Source organism: Myotis brandtii, unplaced genomic scaffold (genome assembly GCF_000412655.1).
Source record: "Myotis brandtii unplaced genomic scaffold, ASM41265v1 scaffold708, whole genome shotgun sequence".
Classification (NCBI taxonomy): Eukaryota; Metazoa; Chordata; class Mammalia; order Chiroptera; family Vespertilionidae; genus Myotis; species Myotis brandtii.
This window is the reverse complement of record NW_005370777.1, coordinates 2,287,795-2,305,221: the sequence shown is the minus strand read 5'-3', so window position 1 is coordinate 2,305,221 and position 17,427 is coordinate 2,287,795. Positions and strand designations below refer to the sequence as shown.

The 17,427-nt window shown below is 41.1% G+C and overlaps 1 long non-coding RNA gene across 1 annotated transcript; it reads right to left on the bottom strand.

Annotated features, from left to right (window-relative positions):
* Positions 1 to 271: 271 nt before the first annotated feature.
* Positions 272 to 16,011, bottom strand: LOC106724079. Its single transcript, XR_001359835.1, has 3 exons — positions 15,995 to 16,011; positions 10,069 to 10,073; positions 272 to 407 (listed from the first exon to the last, which is right to left on the bottom strand). It is a non-coding gene; the product is annotated as an uncharacterized LOC106724079 (long non-coding RNA).
* Between the last annotated feature and the right edge of the window lie 1,416 nt (positions 16,012 to 17,427).

Genomic DNA, 17,427 nt, shown 5'->3' with positions numbered 1-17,427 from the left:
AGAACCTAGAGACAGGACTTGGCTGGAGATCCCACACAGAACCTAGAAACAGAACCTAGAGACAGGACTTGGCTGGAGATCCCACACAGAACCTAGAAACAGAACCTAGAGACAGGACTTGGCTGGAGATCCCACACAGAACCTAGAAACAGAACCTAGAGACAGGACTTGGCTGGAGATCCCACACAGAACCTAGAAACAGAACCTAGAGACAGGACTTGGCTGGAGATCCCACACAGAACCTAGAAACAGAACCTAGAGACAGGACTTGGCTGGAGATCCTAGACAGAACCTAGAGACAGAACCTAGACAAAGAACCTAGTGAGAGAACATGGCAAAAGATCCTGAACAGAACCTGACTACAGAACTTGGCAAGAGAACCTAGAACCAGAACTTCACTGGAGATCCTAACCAGAACTTGGCTGGAGATCCCGACCAGAATTTTGGCTGGAGATCCTGGCTAGAGATCCTGGTAAGGCTGCTGATCAACTGAACGCTGCCTCCGAGTCCTTCCTTCTTTGCCGACTCCGTCCACACCTTTGGGGACCCCTGGACCTGCTGGGGTTGGACCCCAACACCACTGGATATGCCCTAGGTCAAGGGGAAAATGAAATAATGGAGAAGCCTTAACATCCCTAACTACCTTGGCCCAGAGAGAAAGTATGTTTATTTCTCATGTTCCATTGGTAAAAATCTGTCACAGGGGAGACTGGGAAATGTAGTCTAGATGGGTGCCCAGAAAGAATTGAGCAACTGAATTATTTGGATTACAGCAGTTTACACACAGCTTTTTTGGCCGCTGTCTGCAACTATTGCCTTATATCAGCGGTTCTCAACCTGTGGGTCACTACCCCTTTGGCGGTCGAACGACCCTTTCACAGGGGTCGCCTAAGACCATCCTGCATATCAGATACTTACATTATGATTCATAACAGTAGCAACATTACAGTTATGAAGTAGCAACGAAAATAATTTTATGGTTGGGTCACAACATGAGGAACTGTATTTAAAGGGCCAGAAGGTTGAGAACCACTGCCTTATATGAAACGCACTGTCCATTTAACCAGAAATTTCTTACAAAAAGCCATGTGAATTACACTGTCCTGAATTAGTACATTTGGTTTATTAGACTCAAGAGTAGATATATTTGAATATTAAAAAATATTGAATATCGCTTGTAATTGAAAAAATTTTTAAATGTAAAGAGTAGATATATTTGTTAATTCTTTGTATGATTCTATTCAGGCCATTTGTTTTGTTTTGACTTCAATCTTTATTGTCACAGGTACTATATGCTAAAACCTCCCTGTTCATATCATCTTATCTACTGTATATTTCATAAAACTGTTGTTATAGCCTCAACAGAGACCTTAATTAAAAGTTGGGCTATCTGGGCCAGAGGACTGAGCACTATGGTACACTATTAGAAAGCCTCTTTAAGGACAATGGAAATGAGCATCCTTCGTATTTAGTCATTCTTAAGATTATGAAGTCACACACACACACACACACACACACACACACACAGTCATCCCACATGAAATACATTTCTATTTGTCATTTCCTTGTTTGAAATCCATCATACATTTATTGAATGAACATTTTCTTAACCTTTACTGTGGGCCATGTACCTTGCTAAGCTTTTGGTACATTTCTCTTTAATCCTCACCTGTACCTATAAAGTAGTTATGCTCATTTTATAAATAAAGAAACTAAAACTTAGGGAGATTAAGAAATCCACTAAAGCTATGTAGTTTATAGCCAGAATTAAACCCTGATGTCTGTCTCCAAAGCCTGTTTTCATGTGCTTCATTCCCTTGTACCTCAGTGGGTCCTCTTCTCTGTTCTTCTCTGTCTTGGGACCCAAAGTGGGTGGGGTTGGAGAGGGAGGGGTAACCTCAGCACCAACATAACTCGATTATTCTCTAGGGACCATTGTTATGTTCATTGTCACTCATGATCTTCCCAAGATCCAATATCAAATAAACCAAACCATAGATTTCTCCATATCCACTAGACCTTCTTGCCGGCCTCTCCTCTTGTCATACTTTGACTCTATTGGCCACTCCTGCTTTCTTTTCTTGGTCCCAGTGATACCTCACTCTCCTGATTCCCTTCTCTCCCTTGGCCATCCCTTCTTGTCTTCTCCTCTACTCAGCATTGCATGTTTTTCTTCCTTAAAGATGGAATCCAGGACCCATCTTCTCATCCATGCCAGTGGCTACATCACCACATGTATGTAAAAAAGTCCAAATGTACATATGCCATTTTAGGCTTTCCTCTGAGCTTCAGGCTCAAAATATCCAATTACTTCCTTGATTCATCACATGCAACAGCCCAAAAGCAGACATGAGCTTCCCTGACAAACCTGGTTTTCTCCTGGGGTTCTCTCAGCTCACTGGACAGTACCCCTACATACCAGAATCTGAGAATCACCTCTCTGGCCCTACCCATATCATCCTGTCATTTTTATCTCATAATTATCTTAATATTCATTTATTCTCTCCATTTCTGCCAATTCCACTTAAATCCAGCCCTTTTGTGCTGTCTCTTATGAAATAGCCTGCCGGCTGATCTGCCCACATCCATCCTGGTCTCCTGACAATCCCCACCCCACATTGCAACCAGAGTGACCTCACTAAAACCTAAATCGATTTACACCTTCCTCTGCTTTAAATTCCTCAATGGCTCCCCATTGTTTCCTGACCCCTAACCACACAGACCTTTTCTTAGCCCCCCTTAGATGCCACGCTTCCTCCTGCCACAGAACACTTGCACATGTTGTTTCTTCTGCCTGAAATACCCCTTCCTATGGCCATCCCACCACCTTTCCTGAAATAAATCATATACATGCCTCACCTATGGCAAATAACACTTCCCAGGAAGACTATGTCCATTTCCTTGTCATACGCTCACACTTACAAACCTTTTTCTTTGTCGTTATAGATTTAGTCTGGTGATTCTATGATTAATGTCTGTCTTCCACACCAAGCGATAACTCCCACAGGGGCAAAGCCCTTGTCTTCTTTCCTCCTCTGTTGTATCCAAGTACCTAGCACATTTCTATTGAGTAAATGAATGACCCAAACTATGCTCTAATTCTAATCTTTTAATTTCCAGGAAACTGCCCTGGTTTAATGAAAACTAAAATATCCACTTCATGATTAAATGTTGACTTCATAGAATTCATTGTGAGATGGCCAGAGCCAAAATTTCACCTAACCAGTGGAAGCATATTCATTCGTGTGCATGAAGTCTACCATATTACTGCACAGCACATGATAAAACATAAACTCCAAGCTGGAATGTTTTCCAATCACGAGCTATTAATAATTTAATAAAATTAATTCAAAACACTTCACTCAACATTGAAACAGAGATGAGGAGGAAATGATGCGTGTGCCAGTCTTCCAGGGTAGAATTAAATATGGCAAATGAGCAAAAGAAAAAAGCCACCAACCCTTGTTTAGAATGAAAGTCGCTCGTTAGAATTTAAAACAAATTTTATGTTTTTCTAAAGATATTAAAGAACAAACATCAGAGATGTAAATAAAATCTGTGCTTTCAACAGGTGAATGATTAAACATGCTAAGAGTTATTTGTCAGACCTCAGAAAAGAAGAGAAAATTTGAAAGAATTTTTTTCTTCACTGTGAAGCAATAATCAAGTCAAAGAATCATTTCCAGTAATTATTATTATTAGGAGCAATCAGTGGGAGGAAAAAGTAAGACAGACAGTCCACAGAGCATAGAATTAGTCCAGAGGATCCTACAATTTTCACTAGAATGGTGTGGGGAAGCAGAAGACATTTATTAGAAAAACAGGTAAGTCAGGAGTGGAACAAAGTTTCCCACTCAAATTTTTACATTGGCTAGCACAGTCAGCTGAATTCTCAACCCCAAACACCAAGAGTGAAAAGGAGAAAGATGGTGAGCAAGCTGCCGTCATCATTACCCAGGAGAGGTGAAGGGGGAAACTGCTATGAGGTGTCAAAAGTATGTAGACCAGTGGTCCCTAAACATCAAAGCCTCACAATCACGCGAGGGCTTGTTCAAATGCCCGGGAATTTGTATCCATGGGCACTGCTGCTCCAGGGACCACCATTTGAAAACCACATGCAAAACTTCTAATAAGAATGAGCACTTACTCTGTGCTGAGGGTTTTACCTATGTCATCTCATCTCATCTTTATCACAACACTGTGCGAGGGAACAAATATCCTCATCTTACAACAAGAAAACTGAGGCTGAGGCCTTAGGTGGCTGGCCAGCCCAGTGAGTGGAAAGTTCTGCCTAATTCTAAAGTCCAGTGATCTTAACTGCTACCCTCTACAGTCTTCTCAGCATTGACTCAGCATTAAGAACCTCCTTTCAAACTAGGACACTATTAATTCTAAAAGTCATTGATTCCCCCCCAAAAAAAAATTTTTTTTTAATCATTACAAAGTGTATAGCAGCAGTAAGCCTACACACACACCATAAGGTGGTTATGGTTATTGGTGCTGCAATAATGTCCCATGAAAAGGATAATTAACAATGTTGCAGACAGCAACTGGATATACATGCCGGACCCAAAGTGAGAAATGGAATAAGAGAATGGCAGGTTCCAATGGAATCATGTTTGGGATGGAGAAGAGTGGACCTTACCAGGAAGGAGTTATAGTGAAGACAACCAGGAGGCATCAAAGGCCCTGGAGAGTAGATGCGGACAAAGAGAAAGGAGCTAGAAATCAGAGATCAGGACATAAGGAACACTGCCAAGGTGAAGCATGACCCTAGCAGAAGCAAAGAGGAGCAGGGGGAAGTTTGTAGAGGTGCTATTTCATGTAAATTCATTCTTGTCACAGCACACCCAATTCCCTCCAAGGAAACCAACATCCTAGAGAAGAGTCAGGAGTTCTCCTGACTTTGGACTGTAACAAATTGTGCCTGGGTGACCTTGGTTACCAACTCTATACCTCAATTCCTTTCTATTTAATGCACTAATAATTGCTACCTCAAAGGGCTGTACGAATTATGTGAGATAATGTATGTAGAGCACTTAGTACCTGGGGCATCATAATGGCCCAACATACGCTGGCTATCATTATTGCCACTGTTGCTTTGTCATTATCATCATTAATATCATATCCTCAAGGGAATAGCAGTTATTTCAAAGGAAAAATATAATGGCCTAGATAATCTCCAGTGAAAAGTTCACAGGTATCCCTCCTGTTCTTCAAAAGCTTAGCAGTTGGGGTCACGTGGTCTCTAATGACTCAGGTAGTTCTGCTAGAATTAACAAAAAAATTAAAATAAAATAAATAAAGCAGTATTTGGTGCCCTACTTTTCTCTAGTACAGTTTACATGTTCTCCTAATTCAACTTTTGAGTACACTCTATTCCACGGCCGTGCTGGGTTTACTCAGATGTGCTATAGAATAATTCACATTCTCCAAAGAAACTTCTCCACTCCCGCTGTCAAATTCCTTGCTGTAGGTGCGATATCAGGATTAATTTATTATTTCACCCTTGCTTAATTCATTCCACTGCCAGCTACCTATTGATGATGGACTTTGGTTGACAGCGCTGAGCAAAGTTTTAAGCCAAATAGTTTTAATAACTTGTTTACTGCGGGGTGGCCCGCCACTTTTGATTAAACTTCATGAGGATTTATAACTGTCCTTTCCCCCACACGTCTGTAACCTTTAAGGGATGTCTGATAAAAAACAAAGGCCGTGGGTCCAGGAGCCCCTGTTCTAATAAATATGTTAGACAGCTGATCCTGAACATGCAGCTGTTTCTCATCCTTTCTCCACCCTCCCCTCATTCATTTTTTACAGCAATTCCCAACAAGGATAAAAAATTAACACGAATAAATTAATGGTTTAATTTTGCAAGAGAAAGGAGAGAGTTTACGATGTCTCGCTGGGGAGTGGGGCTCCTGTCTTTGCTGATGACCCAAACGTGTCTGCCAAGGAGAAATATGGTGTCCAGTCTCCCATTGAACTGCCACAGGAATGGATTGGCCGTGGCTACTGGCTTGACAGGTGCAATAAATATTAATTAGTGTGCTTGGCTACAGAGGGAGTAATGATATACACTGCTCCTCTGAAGCGTTAAATTGTAGTGTTAGTCTTGATAATGCCTTATCTTCTCCATCACGGCCGGAAAACATTGTGAGTTACATGCACCCCCGTATAGGCAAAGAAATAAAGGTTTATCTGTTGTCAGGAATCACAAGTACGAAAGTGGGAACTGAGACTGCTTGTGAGTCAGGCACTAGGTATTTCCCATGGGACTGTTGTGTTTTGGTTTTTTAAATCATTATTACAAGAGGTTCGGACCAATTTCTGAAACATTTGTTGTTGTTAAGGGATAAAGCGGAAACATTTTTGCTATTGTCAAGATATTTGATTACATTGGAAATGGGTTTTAAGACTCCTTGTCTAAAACAGCGGCCACAATATGCATTGCATATTAGAGGAACTGTGCTTATTAGATTATGGGAAAGTTGATAGGTTTATGGAGTTGGACTGAATTGTTAGGATGGTCCCATGTGTGAATAAGTACCTATAACAGCCTGGGAACTGGAGGAGGCTGCTTTGAGGAACTAAAGGTAAAATTGCTCTCAAAATTCAGCTCTGATCAGAAACAAACAAAAAGTAAAAACAGTCAAGGAAGCCATGATAAGCAAATTAACATTAGCACAGATTCTAGGGTTGCAACAAAACACATTTTTGAAATGGAAATGTTTAGTTGTTTACACCTGAAGTTACAGCGAAACAACGGCATTTCACCGAGAAAGGAAGCTCTAATTAAATACTGATATTTTCTAAATCCTTAATTATAATGGCTTACAGTTCTGCCTAAAGGCTTCTCTAGGAGCTAATTTGCTGGAATATTACCATTTACACTTTTTCATTTGTTGAAGATCTTGCTCCCTCGCGAATTGCCTTTTTTAGTTTGTTGTAGCTTCATTTGTCATTCTCTTTCTGGGAAAGCTTCCTACCCCCTGTATAGGACAGACTAGCAAGAAACTTGGCAAACAAAGTTGCATTCTGGGTGGAATTCTACCCCCTCCTGTATGGCTTAAATGTGCTGATATCTGTATCTGTGCCACAACTGCAAAGAAATCATTTTTGGCCATGCGAACGCACGTGCATTTCTTATTCTCTCCTGGATCCCTGAGTTCTAGCAGCATATCCCCAAGCAAGTGTTTGTGGAGCTACAGGGAAACAGTACCCAAAGGGCACTGAAATATTAACTAATGATGGGTTGTCCGGAATCAGCAGGTGCCTGGGGACGAGGGCCAGATGATGTCTGCAAAGTAGAGTCCTCAGGCAACTTCCCAGCACACAGGCTGCTCCAGGCAGTGGGATATGCAGGTCCCTACTGCCCTCCTTCCTTACAACACGTCTGGTTGTCTTCCTAGAGGAGTGCAGAGTTCACCTCCCCTCCACCACCTTACTCCCCCCACCCCAAGCCTTGGAAAAGGTTTGTCTACCCTCTGGAGGTGGACTCTACAATTATAATCCTCTCTATTTCCTGCCTACAAGACCTTAAACACAGGACCACTGTGTGAAGCAGCTGATGGGGAGTAGGGATGAATATGTGAACAGTGACTTCTTGTCCCCAGCAGGGAGTCAGATCTCTAGAACTTTATCCTTGGCAGGATGGACCCAGAGGTGAACAAGGAGGCCCTCGGGATAAGAGCAAGGCATATTCTCTGGCCTCAAGTAAAAATGTGCTCCTCGAGGGGCCAGCATGGCTCAGTGGTTGAGATTTGACCTATGAATCAGGAGGTTACAGTTTGAGTCCCAATTGGGGCACATGCCAGGGTGCAGGCTCATTCCCCAGTGGGGAGCATGCAAGAGGCAGCTGATCAATGATTCTCTCTCATCATTGATGTTTCTATCTCTTTCTACCTCTCCCTTCCTCTTTGAAATCAATAAAAATACATTTTTAAAAATGTGATCTACAATCACCTGGACTAGCAGGTTCTGTCTAGTTCTATTATGAAACAACTCATAGAAATGGCCAAGTTTCTGTCATCAAAACACAGATAAGGAATGAAATCCTTGAAGAAGATTAGAATGTGGATGCCATGACCTCATTATTAAACACCGGCTTCCTGGTATGGGCTTCCTACCTACTTTGAAATTTTCCAAAGTTCAATGCCCTCAACAAAAATCAAGGTATGTCCAAAGGCAAACCAAGAGATAATATTCATGAACCAATTGGTACCATAAAAATTAAAAGTCCACCAACTGGATATTGAGAAAATGATAAAAACTGAGCAGGCTTTGATTCTTTTATTCAAGCTCTAGGGATTCTTTTTAAAACTCTCTTTCATATATAAGGTTCAGTATCTGCACTGGTCCTGGGCTACCACCTAATGATTGAAATTACCAAGCTTCCCCTCGGCATGGTTAAGAGACTCAAACAGAAAAACATCCAGTTAGATGCAAGTATGTTTTGTTGTTTTTCATAAGAACCGAAAAGGCCCTATTGAAAGCTCTACAAATATATATATTAAAAGCATACTAAATAAAGGGGATTCAAAACAGAAATAATAATGGAATTTGGAACTAGACATATCTGGGTTTAAATATGGTTTACTAAGAGATGTGCCGTCTTGGGCAAGTCCCTCCAGCCTCAATTCCCCATCTGTAAATGGAGTATAGTGGTACATCTCTATAAAGGGCTATTAGGAAGATCAGGTGAGATTATGCTTATAATGTTTGGCAGTATGCTTAATGCTAATAAATACATGTGTGGGAACCCTAATCAGAGTCCACTGGATGTTCAAGGCCAATTAGCCATACGCATGTGCAAAGGCAATGATAGCACAGTTTACTGTATGCACTGTACAGAAGTACCTTTCTATAACCCAAATATTAATATCACTATTTAGCAGGAAATCTCTTGTGTCTAAGTTGGCATAAAGACGTGTTACTGACCAGCCAGTGCACGGCTATTTTGTAGGGCTATTTTGAAGAACTGTTTTTGTCTGATGGCTCCTTGTTAGCAATGGCTACTTGGTCTGCAATAAAGTCTCTCCTATATGCCTACAACTGCTCATATTGTCTTCCAATACCCTGCGTCCATGGGGGTACAACCCCTAGCAGAGAAGGAGCTTTGCTCCATCAACATGTGATACATAAAAGTTACATGATATTAGTGATTGCTGTAATTATTGCTATTAAATTCCCAAATCTTTGCCATGACCCATAAGGCCCTGCACCATCAGATTTCTCTCCACAGTTATAACATGTAGTAAGCAGACTTACAGCCATCAAGAAGATCCCACACCTCAACCCCCAAGACTGTGAATCTGATAAGATAGCATGCCCATGAATATGTTAAGAGTAAATATGTTGAAAGGGTTGATCAATTGATTTTAAAATGGAAAGAGAATCATGGATTATCCATGTGAGTCCGATAACATCACATGAGCCCTTAAAAGCAAAGGCAGGCAAAGCAGAGAGATTTCAAACCTGAGAAGGACTTAACCTGCTATTGCTGGCTTGAAGATGAAAGGAGCCACATGGATAGTGTAATAAAGAAGTGATCAGCCAACCACCAGTGAGGATCCCAAGCCCCAGATGAGAACTGTAGCCTTTCTGATATCTGGATTTCAGCTTGGGAGACCCTAAGCAAAGAAGTCAGATGTGCCCAGACTTCTGACCTTCAGACACTAGGAGATAATAATTGGATTTTGTGTTAGGCCCTATATTTGTGCAATAGAAAACTACTGCAGCCACCTACCCCTTGCAAAGCAGACATTTGAATGTACCATGCATGTTCTTCCTACCTCAGGGCCTTTGCACAGGCTGCTCCCTCTGCCTATGTTCTCTTTCCCCAACTCTTCATCCAGCTAACAACTTTTGTTCATCCTTTTGGTGTCAGCTCAAATTTGACCTCTTCATAGAAACAGTCTTTGAATTTATTATCTAAAGTGGGTCTCTCCATTTCAACTCTCTTTCAAGACCAGGTTGGTCTCTTCCTGAGTTTTTGTCAGAGTTTGTAATTATCTTGCCTTTTTTCTCATTTATTTTTTCCTACTTGACTGGGAATGCAGAACATACCGTGACTCAATAAATAGTTGTTGAATAAGCGTAGATTAATGCTTTACTTCATTCAATCTTTATGAGTTCTATCTACTTCTGTGAGGTAGATACTGTTATTATCCCCATTTTACATATGATGAACCTCAAAAGTAAAGAGATTGAGTAACATTTCCAAGACCACAGAGCCCCTAAGTGATCAAACCTGAACATGACCCTAAGGCTCATATTCTTAATCTCTGAGCTTTCATGCCCCTGTGATGGGAAAAACATCAGAATGAGCCAACAGATTTTATTCCCCCAAATTTAGACATTTGGAGCACTGTAAGATATAACAGACCCTTCCATTCAAAATATTGCCTCCTGCCACAGCACTTGAGGCATGGTCTCTCTGTTAGTGTTCTGGGGCTGCTGAAACAAAGTAGGTGGCTTAAAACAACAGAAATGTATTCTTTCACAGTTCTGGAGGCCAAAAGTCTGAAATCAAGGTGTAGACAGGTCTATGCTCCCTCTGACACCTATAGGAGGGAATCTTTCCTTGTTTCTTCTTAGATTCTGGTCGTTGGCAGCAATATCCAGTGTTCCTTAGCCTGTAAATACATCACTCCAATCTCTGCCTTCATTGTCCTGTGTGTCAGTCCAAATTTCCTCTTTCCATAGAGACTACAGTCATAGTAGATCAAAGGCCCACCCTCCTTCAGTATGACCTTAGCTTTACTAACTAATTACACCTGCATTGACCCTACTTCCAAATAAGATCACATTCTCAGGCAGTGGGGGTAGGATTTCAACATATGAATTTGGGGGAACAAAACTTAACCCATAAACAATCTCCAAACTATAATATGTTTTGTTTTGTTTTTGTTAATCCTCAACCGAAGATATTTTTTCCATTGAGTTTTAGAAAGAGTGGAAAGGAGGGAGGGGGAGCGGGAGAGGGAGAAAAAGAAAGAGAAACATCAATGTGAGAGAGACCCATCAATTGGTTGCCTCCTGCATGGGCCCCAACCAGGGCAGGGACTGGAACCTGCAGCCTAGGCATGTGCCCTTGACTCAAAATCAAACCCACAACCACTGAGCTACACTGGCCAGGGCTACAATATGTGATTTTGAGATAGATCAGAATGAGGTATGTTCTCTATGTCCATGCTGGTCCTGCTCCTCTCTCTGCTGATGTGTGGCTTCTTCCTGGGTAGACCACAGCAGCTGAGGTCAGAGGCTGCTGCTGCAGCCCAGGTGGCTGTGACAGGAGGGAGCAATTAGAGAAAAGACTTGTTTGTGAAAGCCTAGCTCTGTCTCCTCATTACTTTCTCTCTCACCCTGCTTCATCCTTGCTCGCTGTCCAGGCTCTTGGGTGGTCATTTATGGGAAAGCACGTGACAGGCATGTATAACTGTAAAAGTGTGATCACTGTCTTGGACATTTGATTTGGCAAATGACGGTTTTATAAAAGCATCTGCAGAAATCTGTTTGACTCCTTTCTTGGTTTTAACTGGAGACAAAAATAGAAACATGTACAGCAGCCACCAAAATGAATGGAGCCAGGTTATTAAAACACTAAAATACCCACTCCTGACTCTGCAGCCAGTCACAACTCATATATGTTTTATTATACTAGCAAGAGACCACTGCACAGCTTGCAGTGTGACTTGAAGGTCACTGAATATGGGGAATTCTCCAACTGTTTCACAGCTACCACGGGTTATGTATGTGGAGCCTGCATATTTGCAGAGGAGGGGAAAAAAATCTATGCTTTAAAATTAGCCAAATTTTTCCAATAATAGAAAAATGTAAGATGAAACCCATGAAATATGCTTTAGGGCACCTAGTATATATTGGGACTGGAACAAAGAACCTCGGACTTTTAGTAAAATATATGTTGTGTTTCTAGAGCTGTGTGTTCCCACCCATCTCAGGCTCCCTTCTAGCCCATGGCTATCAAAAGGAAGGCAGTAAGAATAAAGCATTCCAATACCTGAACTGTACTGTTGTTTATGAACTCCTGGCATCCAGGTTAAAGTGTTGCAAAATAAATAATTAGATATTTAAAACAGGTGTGGCTTGGGCACTGGCAAAGAGAATAGACTCTGCCTGTTGCAGTAGAGGGAAGAGGCATTAATCCTTCAGTGCCTGGATCTCAGAGGAGGTCCAAAATAAGGATCAGGGTGACAACCCTAACAAGGAGTATTCTGGAGACATAGGGTCATGGTTATTTACTAACTGATAAATTGCATCAGTGTGAAACAGATAAAGACCAACATTATGCAAATGTATACCCCAAAGCTCACCTTGAATGTAAAAATCTGTAGACACAATTTACCATGGGAGATATGGGTAGGTATTTTCTTTGGGGTAAGATGTGAGTTCTCCCAGTTGTCCCTTGCTACAGCTCCTCAAGGTGGTGTTAAACCACTGAGCTATGGCATTTTTTTACCTGGACCTTAGCCATCCCTGTGAGGAAAGCTCACTGAGTCAGATGAGTCCCTATGTCACTAGATAGCCTCACATTCACAAAAGGTGGTGTTTTCTCAAACATTTTCAATACAAGTTGCAGCATTTTTTACAGAAAGCACTACTTTTACAGGAAACAAATACACCCAAAGACAGTCAAATGAACAGATTTTCTGCTCAATAGCTGAGGCTCACTTGGAATTTAGCTCCAGATGGCCCCTAGGTAATTTCCCATTACACCCTGTGATGTAGGCTGTCACAGGTCTAAACGGAATGGTTAATTCCTACAGTGAAGAAAGGACAATTGAAAAATCCATAAACTGCTTTCTGTTTAGCCTAAGAGAAGCAAACTGAGAGCCACAAGAATAATCCATATTCTTGAATTAGTTGTCAACAATTAAAGCTCAAATTTCTCATTTAAATAAAACTTGAATTTCCATATGGGCTTTAAAAAGTGGATCATCTAGCCACCCTGGTCTTCCAGCCCCAAATTACAACAACTTACATCACTCAGAGTAGGGAGGGACTGGCCCAGTGGCCAACATCAATTCACCATGATCCCCCTACAGGATTCGTTTCGGTTACCTGTCTACCCTCTGTGGGCATTTCAGGGTCTGACCCTTGATTTTGTCTGTCTATTGCCAAGGCCAATTTCTATCTGTAAGGGAAAGCCTCTGTATTGATTATAAGTTTTCAGGAAATTAACCTAAATTTTCTTAGCCTTGGTCACTGCATGTGAAATTCAATACTCATACTATTCCAAAACATTTTCAATTGCTATTCAGCTCAGATGCATTTACTTAAACAAGCAATTAGCCCTGGCAAGAAAAGGCTGAGAAGAAATTAAATTCACGAATCTGCTACTTATTCTTTCCTAGGTGATGCCATTAGTCAGTGTCCAAGGGTTGATGTGTGGCAAATATTGTGCCAATTCTGGTACCAAGGAGATTGGAGATAGGAATTTCTAATGTTTCAGAAAACTCAAAGAGGCAGAAGGTGGGGTTGGTAGAGAAATGGTACGTGAACTTACTTAATGTCTACTGAGCATACAGGCAGGCTGTGGGCTTGGGGCATGGGGATAATGATTGAGAGAATAAACCCAAAATTTACATGGTGTATATATATTATATATGAATATATGTGTATATTTTTGTATATGTGACATAGTTGCCACTGATTAGGAAATAACTGTAGAATACATTTGTAAATTAATAACTGGTATTTAAGGTACAAGTATAACTTATTTTACAGCTTAATTATCTTTTAAATAGGAAAAATTCATGGATGAGAGGAGAAAAAATGGCGGCCAAATAGGCAGATGTGTCTCAAGCCTTATCCTGGAGCAGATAGAAGGAGCATCTAAATTAAATAACATCCACCTGGAATTGGTGAAGTAGACACAGCTGGTGAGACAATTTGCAGCCAGAAAAGGCAGAGGAAGCCTGAAGAATGGTAGGATCGTGGATCTGGGCTGGAGAGAGTTGCAAGACCACTGAGTCGAGAGTGTCAGAAGCTGCACGGCACCAAGTCCACATCCCTTGGGGACAGGCATAACATCTGACTGTGGAAAGGAAGTCCGAAGGGCTGCTGGTAGCAGGGGATTCTAGATCTAAGTCCACAGCCCTGAGAGGCTGAGCCCAGAGGGTTGGCCTGAAGAACTGCCTGAGCTGCATGGTGCCCAAACGAGAGAAACTAGTATTCACACAGATGTTTCACTTCTGTTTGGTCTTTGCTTTTATTCATTAAACCCAGTTCATAGGACCTTTCAAATACAGTCACGGGTGGCTGAGGTGCAGGTGGAGGTGCAGACTTGTGGAGTCTGGGGAGAGGCTGTAGAGGAGAGTGGGTCAGGGAAAGGTGACCAGGAGTCCGGGACTGGAACATTCCTAAAACTAGTATTCACACAGATGTTTCACTTCTGTTTGGTCTTTGCTTTTATTCATTAAACCCAGTTCATAGGACCTTTCAAATACAGTCACCGGTGGCTGAGGTGCAGGTGGAGGTGCAGACTTGTGGAGTCTGGGGAGAGGCTGTAGAGGAGAGTGGGTCAGGGAAAGGTGACCAGGAGTCTGGCACTGGAACATTCCTAACCCTCTGGACCTAAGTAGCCATTTTTCTCCTGAAGAGCCAGCCCCTCCCAGCAGCCCCAAAACAGCTAATACAGCCACATCCAGACTACCCCCTGAGTCATGCAAAGGACAAAAAAATCTGAATAGCCCCAAAGAGCCCTCAAGGACTGGGTTGAAGAGAAGCTGTTAAGTCCCAGAAAGCAATACAGCACCCTGCCTACCTATAGCCCTGTAAAAAACAGCCCCTTGACAGGTTAAGATTGACAGCAGGCAGACAGGCTAAATGGGCAGATTAGTCCCACCTGCTTGAGGTCAAGGCTGTGGAGATATACAGAAACAGAGGAGCAGTGGATCACTTGAAACTTCAAAATGGTGCTGACTACCTAACAGGAAACTGAGAAGTGGCAGACAGAACAGAAGAGTGGGATCTTAAACCAGCCCCCATGGGGCATGAAAACTCAGCTGAAATGAACAACACTTCACTTTTTCTTTTCTTTATCTTTTTTTTAAGATTTTTTCTTTTATTTTTTATTTTTTTCATATTATTTTTCTTCATTCTATTTTTATTTTTTATTGTTATTCTAGTTTATGTTATTTTTATTTATTTATTTTAATTTCTTTATTAAGTTATTACATATGTGTCCTTATCCCCACATTAACTCCCCCATCCCCCCTCTCATGCCCTCACCCCCCTATTGTCTGTGTCCATTGGTTAGGCTTATATGAATGCATATAAGTCCTATGGTTGATCTCTCCCCCTTACCCACACCCTCCCCTACGTTCCCTCTGAGGTTTGACGGTCTGATCGATGCTTCTCTGTCTCTGGATCTGTTTTTGTTTATCAGTTTATGTTGTTTATTATATTCCATAAATGAGTGAGTTTATGTTATTTGTTATTTTCTTTTTTTTTAATTTTTATTTTTTTCTTTCTTTTCTTCTAATCCACTCATTCTCTTTCTACCTCCTCTATAGTGAACCAAGGCCCTCCGTCCCTCTATACATTCAATTCTTTAACCTTACCATCTGTATATAAGCTCTGCCTCTACAGATTCTGCCCCCCCCCTTTTTTTCTGAGTGTTTGTTGTTTGCATTTTTTGGTTTATCTCTTTGTTCTGTGGTTCTTTCTCCCCATATATTCTTTTCTCTTTATTTTTCTTCTTTTTCTTTTCTCTCTTACCCTTTTTTCTTTTCTTGATATCATTTTTGCTCTCTTTTCTCTCTCCTAATTCTCTTTCCTCTGGTGGTCACTTATATTGGGGTTATCAGTGTCATGAGTACATTCGTGTTTTGTTCCCTTCTGTCATATTTTGTTGAGTTGTATTTTGTGCTGTTCGGTCAATGGGGTAGAGAGCAAGCCACATAAGCCGACACCCTGAGAGAAGACTCCATCCACAAATGGGACAATAACACTCAAGACTCAACTACACCAAGAGAACCCAAATATCCCAAGTAGGGGGCATCCCTAGATTACCTAGCCCAGAAGACCGGAGAGATTGCACTACTGGGTCCAACAAAACATCTATATATAAGACAAACTCAAAAAACCTGGGTTGACATAGCAGTTTGATCTAATACATAGAAACAATCACAAAGGAAAAAGCAAAAATGGGGAGACAAAGAAACCATCCCCATTAACCAGAAAAGGAAATAAATGAAATGGAGGCAAGCTATTTGTCAGAGAAAGAATTCAGAACAATGATTAAAAGAACACTGAAAAGGATGGAAGACAAATTCAACAACATGTGTACAAATCAAGAGGAAATGAAGAAGAATCAAGAGGAAATGAAGAATGACATAGGTGCAATAAAGAACACAATGGAAAGTTTCAACAGTAGACTAGAAGAAGCTGAGTACCGCATCAGTGAGTTAGAAGACAAGGTGGAAAACCACCCAAGCACAGCAACAGAAAAGAAAACTTAAAAAGCAGGAGGAGAACCTAAGAGAGCTTTAGATAACACAAAACAAAACAACATCCACACAAAAGGGGTGCCAGGGGAAGCAGAGGAAGGAATGGAAAACCTGGTTGAAGAAATAATGACAGAACACTTCCCTGATGTTTGGGGGGAAAAAACCACACAAGTCCAAGAAGCTCACAGAGTCCCAAACAAGATGAACCCAACAGACCAACACCAAAACACATCATAATTAAACTGGCAACATCAATGACGAAGTAAGAATCTTAAAGGCTGAGAGAGACAGAAAGTTACCCACAAGGGATTTCCCATCAGACTATCATCTGATTTCTCAACAGAAACACATCAGGCCAGTAGGGAATGGAATGAAATATACAAAGTCATGCAAAGCAAGGGACTAAATCCAAGAATACTATACCCAGCAAGGCTATCATTCAAAATTGAAGGTGAAATCAGGAGCTTCACAGAAAAAAAAGGGCTAAGGGAGTTTATTACCACCAAGCCAGGAATACAAGAAATTCTAAAAGCACTGCTATAAAAAGAATAAAAAGAAAGGGAAGAAGGAACACAGGCATAAAGAATAAAAATGGCAACAAACAAGTACCTATCACTAGTAACCTTAAATGTAAATGGATTAAATGCTCCAATCTAAAGACATAGGGTAGCTGAATGGATAAGAAAACATGACCCATATATTTGCTGTCTATAAGAGACCCACTTCAGAAAAAATACTCAAACAGACTGATAGTGAATGATGGAAAAAAAATTTTCAGGCAAATGAATATGAAGAAAAGCTGGGGTAGCAATATTTATATCTGACAAAATAGACCTCAAAGTGAAGGCAATAACAAGAGATAAGGAGGGCAACTTCAAAATACTAAAGGGAGCAATTCAACAAAAGGATATAACTCTGGTAAACATATATATACCCAATACAGGAGCACCCA